The sequence below is a fragment of the Phascolarctos cinereus genome, unplaced genomic scaffold, assembly GCF_003287225.1.
Source record: "Phascolarctos cinereus isolate Bilbo 61053 unplaced genomic scaffold, phaCin_HiC Scaffold_1;HRSCAF=81, whole genome shotgun sequence".
Taxonomy (NCBI): Eukaryota; Metazoa; Chordata; class Mammalia; order Diprotodontia; family Phascolarctidae; genus Phascolarctos; species Phascolarctos cinereus.
The window spans coordinates 84,395,557-84,404,824 of NW_027555514.1; the positions used below are offsets into that span (position 1 = coordinate 84,395,557).

At 42.1% G+C, this 9,268-nt stretch overlaps 1 pseudogene; it reads right to left on the bottom strand.

Moving 5' to 3' along the window:
• Positions 1-784: 784 nt before the first annotated feature.
• On the bottom strand, positions 785-3,086 carry LOC110223898 (squalene monooxygenase pseudogene; annotated as a pseudogene).
• Between the last annotated feature and the right edge of the window lie 6,182 nt (positions 3,087-9,268).

The following is a 9,268-nucleotide window of genomic DNA, read 5'->3' on the forward strand; positions in this document are numbered from 1 at the left end:
TTACTAGTTGCATGACTTTGGGCAAGTCACTTAACATCTGTTTGCCTCAAGTTCCTCAACTATAAAATGGGGACAATAACAGCACCTTCCTCCCAGGATTATTATGAGGATGAAATGAGATAATATTTATAAGGGGCTTAGCACAGTGCCTAGCAAATTGTAGGCTCTAAATAAATGCTTATTCCCTCTCTCCTTTTTCCAATATAGCCTACAAATTACTGGCAGATATAACACCTTGATGATACAACACCTTAATGACCTGATTTGATGCCACTGTTTCATTGCTAAGGAGTCCTCAATGGGTTTCCTCATCCCACTTAATAAAGCCTAAGAACTCAGCCCAGTTCATTATCTCCACAATTTGTCTCCTACTTATCTTTCCAGCTTTATCTCTCACTGTTCTCCCTCACATACTCTTGTTCTCAGCCAAATTGGGCTGTCTACAACTGTGTTGTAGTTAACAGTTTAGCATGCAGTAGTACATGTCCTCCCAAAAGTCTCTTAAGGCTTGGACAGAAAAGGCTTCACTGAATGGTTTCTCATTTTATGTGCAAATAAAGCCAGCCCATGAAATGAACTGTGTGTCACTGGGAGCTAGCCTTTGGAGGAGGAGGGGGTGAAGGACCCACAGGCAGGCAGCTCCAGCATGCTACTTCAGGATAGAGTGGGAGGCCCCACTGTGCTAGGCCAGGGGTGGAGGGCAGGCAGTCACTCATAGCTTTGTTGTTAATTTTAAACTCTGGTGAGTTCTATGTATTCATTATCTAATGAGCTTCCCTTAAATTTAATATATGTAGTATTTAATTCCTGAATAAATTAAAGGAAATACGACATAGCAAGTGTAAAAGACAGCACCACTACTGGAAAAGGCTTGTGGTTTTGTGATCCAGGGTTATGACTTAAAATAAAAGTAAACAGCATATAATACAACAGTAGAGAAACGTCTGAGTTATGGGATTAGGTGATAGTATAGAGAGCAACTCAATTGGACTAGCAATACATTCTCCACCAAGCTTGAAGTAAAGGAAACATGCTTTTTTAAACTGATGCAGGGACTCATCTGTGCCACAAAATAATTCATAAAGAGTCTGAGCAAGAACATTAAAAACAAATGTGTGGGACTTTCTTCTTGACCAACAGAATGAATTTTTGGTCTGGAGAACCAGTCTCTCATCATAAAGGCTGGAGAGGCTCTTTAGCAGGCTCCAGCATATTTTTATAGCATTAAAAACAATGCTCATTCCCCAACCAATAAGAAGGTGCCAAATACTATAGGCATCTCAGATAAGAAGAAAGCCACTTTGTTTACTGGTGAAGGAGGAAGGAAATTTTCAGGCATAGATCTCCAAGGATCATTCTGAATTCTCTGTAGGAATGTTTCTTTTATGTGATCAGGTAACTGTGGATTAATTTTCTTTTCCACATAATCTCTTAAGGTTTTTGGCACTTCTCCATAATATCAACAAGAACCGAATCTGGTAGATGAGAATTGGACTAGGGATCTGCTAAAATGAGCTCAATATGATTTGCTTTAAATTGTGGCACATCCTTCATAAGGAAGCCAACAAAATGGGATGTGAAAGACACTGTACTGGAAACCAGATTTTTCCTGAACTTGGAAAAAAGCCCATCTGTAACAACTGTCAATGGTGCAGAGTTCCTTGATTTCTCCAGTTTCTTTATCTCTGTACAAATTCCCATCACAACATCATCTTCCTCTAGTTATTTCAATACAACCCCTTCAATGTACTTTGTATTGGGTTCTGCCATAGCTGCCTTTTGGAGACTCATGATGAAGCTTCCATGATGAAATGTTCAGCCCCTCTGCACCTGATTGTTTGCTTCAATTTCCATAGTGCACCCTTGGTCATGAATTACATAGCCATTTACGATGTGTGTATCAAGGCCTTCCACTGTATTTTCAAGACGCGGATCTTTAAAAGCACAACCCCCACCCAACACCCCACTCCTAGCAGTTCTCCAAGTATCCTGTCGGGCTCTTTTAAATCTCTCAATTACTGTCACCCTTCTTCCTTGTCTGGCAGCCGAAGTAGACTCAAGTAACCTGATCCCCCAATAACAACTCCTGGGTCATACTCGGAAGTCACTGATGCAGATGCAGCTGTTTCCAGTAAGGTTGTTTCTGGAACATCCATTTCCTTTTTGTCCTTCCTGGATTTTAGTCGCTTCTTGGTGCTAACTGGGATAGCAATTGTGTCCAGAAAAAGCCAACAAATGGCAAAGATGAAAGAATGTCAGAGAAAAACCCAAACTGAGATTTTTTTTTTTTGCTGTTGTCTGTGGAGTCCTCCATTCCGATAATGGTATCGGTAAGACAGCACCGCACCCAAAGAAAAACATAAGCACATAAGCACACACAGGAACAGCTCCTTTTTGGCATGTTACAAATGTTCAGCCCCCATTTCTTGTGAAAATAGGTGAAAGTGGCAACCTCCCGTTGTTTGGGGGTCGTTCTGTTGAACTTCTTTCTCTCTACCAGCAGCGTTGTCTGCCCATTCCATTGCCTCTAGAAACAAATGGGGGCTTCCAAATGAGCCCCGGCCAAGTGTCCCAAAACTCCCCCCCCCCCCCCGCTTAGAGAAAAGATAAAGGCGTTAAAACACACAGAGTTAATAAAAGTTTCTCCCGAGAAGCTGGGGGCGGAGGCGGCCCCGGCCAGGGGTGGGGGTGGGGGGCGTGGTTCCCGAGCCCTTCGGCTCAGCCGCAGATCCTGCGGACCCTGCCCCTGGGCTACAGGTGAGGTGTGTGTGTCGGGGGCGCGGCTGGGGGAGGTGGCGCAGCCTGGGAGCACTAGACTGGGCGCGCTCTTCGCCGCAGCCTCCGTTCAGCATTTTGGCCGCACACCTGGAGGGCCCGGGTGAGGGGTGGGGCGCCAAAGAATCCTCTCGGGCGCCGCTTGGGACCCGCCCACGCTGGACTTTCCCGGTCCAGGGACAAGCCGGGCTGGCGCGGTCTGGAGAGGAGGGGCTAGGAGCCCCCCTCACGGGTCGCCGACTCGACGCAACTAGTGGACTGCAGCATCGGGGTTGTTGCCTGTCATCTCTTCTGTCCGTGCGGGCGATCATTCGGCCGAGCCCCGGGAGCTCTGCCCATAATCTTTCGATGTCCCGTACAATCCTACCTTTGTATCTTTGCTCGTGCAATTTTCTATGCCTGGAATGCTACTCCCCATTCCTACCTCACAGCTTCTTTGCCTACTAAATCTATCCATCTTTCAAGACTTACTTCAAATGCCATTTCTTTGGTGAAGCCTCTCACTTAATAAACTCCAGTGGCCCCCTATTACCGCCGGGATCAAATATACAATTCAGCATTTAAGGCCCTGGCCTTTCCCTACCTTTCCAGTCTTCCTCACTGTGAGCCAGCAATACCAGTCTCCTTGCTGTTCCTTACAGGTAACACTTCACCTCCTGACTCTGCCTTTGTGCTGGCTGGCTCTCAAACGTGGAATCCTCTCTTCCATTTCACTTCTGCCTCGATTTCTCTGGCTTCTTTCAAGACAGCCCAAATCCCACTTTCTTCAGGTCTTTCCCGGTCCAGCCCCTGCTCTTAATTCTGGCGAGTTCATCTGCCCTTTAAAGCCTGTTTCCCCACGTAGTAATCATATACACACACACACACACACACATATTCTACACAAGGCAATAATTAGTTTTAAATAAAAGTTTAGTCGGAGACCTTGGCAGTTACCTTAGTCTCTCTGCCCCAGTCCACCCTTCTTAAAATAGAGGGTGAGGTGAACTGGAATCACGGGTCCTTAACCTATGGACTATAACCTTTAAAAAGTATTTTTATAACTATTTCAATATATTTGGTTTCCTTTATAAACCTGTGTATTTTATTTTATGCATTTAAAAATGTTATTCAGACACGTTCATAGATTTCACCAGACTTTCTAAAAAGTCCATAACACAGAAAAGGTTAAGGACCCCTGGACTAGGTAATCCACCTGTTCTAAAATTCTATGATTCTAAGGAAAATTACACACACACACCCCCACCCACGGAAAATGCTGGAACAAAGGCTGAGATTCTGATCTGGTCTCCGAGGGGAGGAATGACCGAATCCAGACAGTCTGTGGCTCTTGATGTAGCACTGCTGCCCTCTAGCCTTGGCCAGGGCTCACAGTACTGTTCTTGATGATTGCTAGAAACAACAATAAAAATAATGCATTTTGCTTAACCTCTTCGCCGATCAGAAATGGAGGATACGGACTTTAGATATACTGAATTTAGAGGGCAAACACAGTGGGAACTTGAGACATCAGCAGTGAAGCCAGGCTTTGTACTGATGTGAGCTTCAATAGAAAAAAAAACCCTTAATTTTCTATGAAACATGTCTTAACAGGAATGTTTGGGCTCCCAATACATATCAGTTGTGCATTTTTGGGGAGGCCATTGAAATCATCCAAGTAATTTTCATTAGCTAAATGTCCCGGTAACTGTGTGAAAGGCAATGGGACTATGTTAGTACTTCAGTTGTTTATTTTTATTTTGGTGTGGATATATGATTTGTTTGGTGTAGACTTGCAACTCTTTTGTAACTTAGTTGCGTAAGGCACAGTATATATCAGAAACCTAGCCTGAATTGTCTTTCTGACTCCAGTGTCAGCCCCTCTATCTGCTGTGCTTTGTTCCCACTCAGTGTATACTTAAGGAGACAGTTTATCCTTTCCGAAGCTTTGTTGAGTAGGTGAATAGCCTGTTTTCATCCATACTAAGTCCTTGCAGTGTATATACTTTGCAGAGTGCTAGGGTTAGAAAGGACTTCCTCAGGGAGCCAGACAGCTAATCAAGGAGAGGAGATGTATTTAGCAAAATTTTTTAAAAATTTAAAAATGTTTATTTTGGATGCTGGGATCCAAAAAAGAGACTGACCGTAACTCTTTTTTCTAAGCAAGAGTGAAGGGCAATTGGAAACTCCCTCTAAACTGAAATTCCTATAAGTACCACTAATTACTTAGAAAGCCCAGGACACCGTCAAGTTCTCAGGGATAGACAGTTTTGTCTAGGCAGGAGACCCTCTTTGTGGGCTATGTGACGTGTATTGCATATGTTTTGTATGTACTTATATATGTTTGCCTCCCGATAGAATGTAAGCTCCATAGGGAAAGGGGCAATTTTTTTTTTTGTCTTTGTAGCTGCTTAATAAATGCTTATTGATTGATTGGTTCGTTAATAGGCTAGTGAGACCTTCATTAATTGAAGCCTTTGCTCCCCAGGATCAGATGTAACAGATGGTACAAAATCCCAAAGATAAGCTCCAGCTCTAGCAGGTAAGCACCATTTCCTTCCAGTCCTGGGTCCCAACATGAATACCCTATTGATCTCTCAAACATTTCAATTGAGCACAAAGTCAAAAAGAGTTGGAATATCCCCACACCCCCTTGAATCTCTCTTTTAAGCTCTATGTCATAGAGTTTCCTCGGTCTCTGATTTCCTGTGTCTGAGTGATTTTTATGAAACTCGCTTGAAAATTGGCTTTAAAATGCTATAAAAGAGGAGAATTAGCAACAGGAGATTTGGGAACACAACAGTCCAAGGTCAGGTAAAGGTGCCCATATAATGGTTTTTATTAGTTACCAAAGTGAGTCTTTCCAATTTCCTAAGCAGTACTTGGCAGTGGGATTGGTTCATGCCTGTTAGGTTTACAGGCAACAGATGGGAATAGCTTCTGCTGCTGAGGCTTACTGATGTCATAGTAAACCTGCTTGCTATAAATATACAAGCCTGCATAAAATTAAAAGGTGCTAGGATAGCCTGCGTCTGCCCTCTGTCTAAGGGAACAGAGATGCAATCCAATTCAGTTCAACAAATATTTATCAGGAATGTGCTCTGGCACTATGTTAAGTGTTGGGTATTCAAAGACAAAAATTAAAGAGTCTCTATTCTCTGGGAACTTAAGTCTGCTGGGAGTGGGGAGAAATACAACCCACAGATAAGTATGTGCAAAGTAATTTTAGGAGAGAGGACATTAAAACTAGAGAAGATCAAGAAAGCATTCAGGTGGGAGGTGGAACCTGGGTTGAGCCTTAAATGAAGCTAGGGATTTTTAAAAGGTTGGAGTGCATTTTAGGCATGTGTAACAGGGTGCAAAAGTGCAGAGAAAGGAGATGTGTCAGACTTGGGGATCATTATGAATCCCTTCACCTCAAAGAAGTTTATAGAGGATTTCTGCCTGGGTTGTGTATGAGCTTGGCTTCTAACCTGGGGTTATAAAATTAGGCTGAATAAAACCAATAACCAGAGAAAGAAACTGGATACATTTCACCTTAACTATTCTAAGGAGTACTCCTAAGGGGTGGAGGTGTCTTTCTCTAATGCTATCTGTCTGAGCCCTCATCCCAGTGTATTCTTACCACTGTCAGTAGCCAGTAATTAATATCCCAGTTCCATTCAACCAATTAACAGCTTTTACAAAGGGATATTTACTACAGATATAGCAAGAGCAGCAGTATAAACATTTCCCCCCAAAGCTGGGGACACTCTGTCACATACACTATCTTAGTCTCTGGGGTGAGTAGGCTTGGACTTAATATGGTTCTCACATGGCGTTTGCCCCACCAAGTTCACTTCCAAATTCAGTATGATTGATGGATGGAAGGATCTACATCTCTACTTCTGAACAGTACTAGGCAGGTCACTTAGGACTTTGCTCCTTACTGTCTCACTTCTCTCAAATTCTGACACGAATTCCAGCTCCCAGATTCTGGTGGCTTTCTCTCCTGACCTTTCAAAGGTCATAGACTTCTTCAATATCCTTCACCCAAAACAGGAAAAAATAAGTGAGAAGAGGTAGAGAACAGAAGCCAAAAAGTCAGCCTTTCCTGGAGATGCCTCTTCCTTTAGAGCATTGCCTCTCACTGGAATGTGGCCCAGCAGGAAGGAAAGAGATTGACCAGGCCCTGACTGACAAGTGCATTTTGAATGAATCCCAATTCCAGCCATGTGTCAGTCAATATTAAAGCTCTTTGGCATTAGTTAGCAGACCAGAACCAGTAACAGAATCATGTACCAGAAGCCACTCCCATTCCATGTCATCATGCCTTTTCAGAAGCAGGCTCCCCCAGATTGCTTTAGACCCTCCCTTCATTATGGAGGTCTCCAAAAATGGAGACCTGTTGTTGTTGAGTTGTTTCTGTTGTGTCTGACTCTTTGTGACCCCATTTTGGGGTTTTCTTGACAAACATACTGGAGTGGCTTGCCATTTCCTTCTCCAGTTCATTTTACAGATGAGGAAACTGAGGCAAACAGGGTTAAGTAACTTGCTCATGGTCACATAGCTACTAAATGTCTGAGGCCAGATTTGAACTCAGGAAGATGAGTCTCCCTGTGTGCAAACTGAGTGCTCTAACCACTGTGCAACCCAGCTGCTCTGGAGACCTTCTATATGCATATAAATTTTTTTTTCCTTAGTCTAAGTCCTTAGAGAGTTGTTTTTCTCCTTTGGGCCTCAGTTTTCTCATGTGTAAAATGGTTGCACTGGATGATCCCTTTCAGCATTGACATTCTATGTCTCCAAGATTCTAACTGCTGATGAGACGACATTTGACTTTTCCTATAGACATACAGCTTATGAGATAGAGATGAGCATCTTATTGTTGGTCAGTAAACATCTATTAAGCACTCGTGTGTTAGGCACAGTGTTAAGTGCTAGGGATACAAAAAGAGGCAAAAGACAGTCAAGATCTGATCAGAGAGCCAACAAATAAACAAATATGTAGAAACAAGCTATACACCAGGTAATAGTTAAGAGAGGGAAGGCACTAGAATTAAGAGGATTTGGGTAAGTCTTCTGGCAGAAGATGGGATTTTAGTTAGGACTTAAAGGAAGCCAGAGAGGGCAGTAGATGGAGATGAAGAGGAAGAGCATTCCAGGCATTGGGAACAGCCAGAGAAAATGCCTGGGGCTGAGAGATGGAGTGTCTTGTTTCTCATTGTTATATTTCTCTTTTGTAGAGGCTTGTGGCAGGCCACACGTGTATGGGAAAAGCCAGAATTTAGAACAAAGATGTGGAGGTTGTAGAATAGCCAATAGCCTCACCTGGCTTCACCAACCTTTCTCTTCTGGCTTTCTGCCAACCACTTATTTGTGTGGTAAACCCAGAACATCTTAGAGGCTAAGGGAATATAGCTGGTGCCTCAGACCTACACAGCATGTTGCAGTTTGTTGGAATGCAGCCCCTGAAGAGGTCTGAGGCACAACTGTAGACTGATAAACAATCATTTATTGGAGTTGCAGGAGACTTTCTAATTCTAAGTTAGAGGCTTAGGGAAGGTAGCAAAAGAAAGTCATTTCAAAAGCAGACTAAATGCTTGCTGGTTCTAACTACCTGGCAACTGAAGACTTACTCATAGGCATAATGATGTCTACAAGCAGACAAACTCTGACTTAATACTTAGGTGCTTTATTTATGGCATTTGGTTTGGTCTGGGTGATAAATCCATAATCAAGAAGTGCTGATATATTGATGGTAGCTCAACATTCATTTTAAAAATCTTTTGTTGTCCTGTATGACTATAATGTCCTTGGCTAGAAGGACCCTGAAAGATCAGGGTTTAATTACAATATTTTCTTAATTAGCTACATTTGTGCAACAGAGTAAACACCAAAGACTAAAAAAACTTTGGCTGAAGAAAAATTGTTCCTATTGAAATATCTTTCAGAGACCTAGGTCAGTATTGTCTTGGGAAGAGGTTTATAAAATCTTCCCTTCCTTAGGATTTGGGTAGAGTTTGGTTTTCCAGCAGCTATGATATTGTTACAGAGCAAAAAAAGTTATGAGAACCTATAATTATTAAAATAATCCAAAAGCACTCTATAGAAATTCAAATCATGATTATACAGGGATGGACTGATTATCCTTGACCATCTGTTTTCTTCTGTTAGCATCAAATTTTTGGTGATCTAATTCTTTTAACATTTACTATAGCCTGGTGTTCAGGGACAGAAGATAAAAACTTCTGTTTTTTCCTTATTAATATTCTGGTTAAATGTTTAGTGCAACCACAGACCAAAACTAAGATAGGTAGCATTCTTAGCTTAGCACTTACCACAGTGCCTGGCACATGGTAGATATTTAATAAATGTTTATTGATTGATTCTTTTATTTAATAATGTTTTAATTCCATACTTACACAAGAGAGCATTTCCACATACACAAAAAATTTGCATGAAAATGTGAACGTCTATTTCATGACACTTCCTTTTAAAAATACATAATAAATTCCAATATTATTTTCGAAAC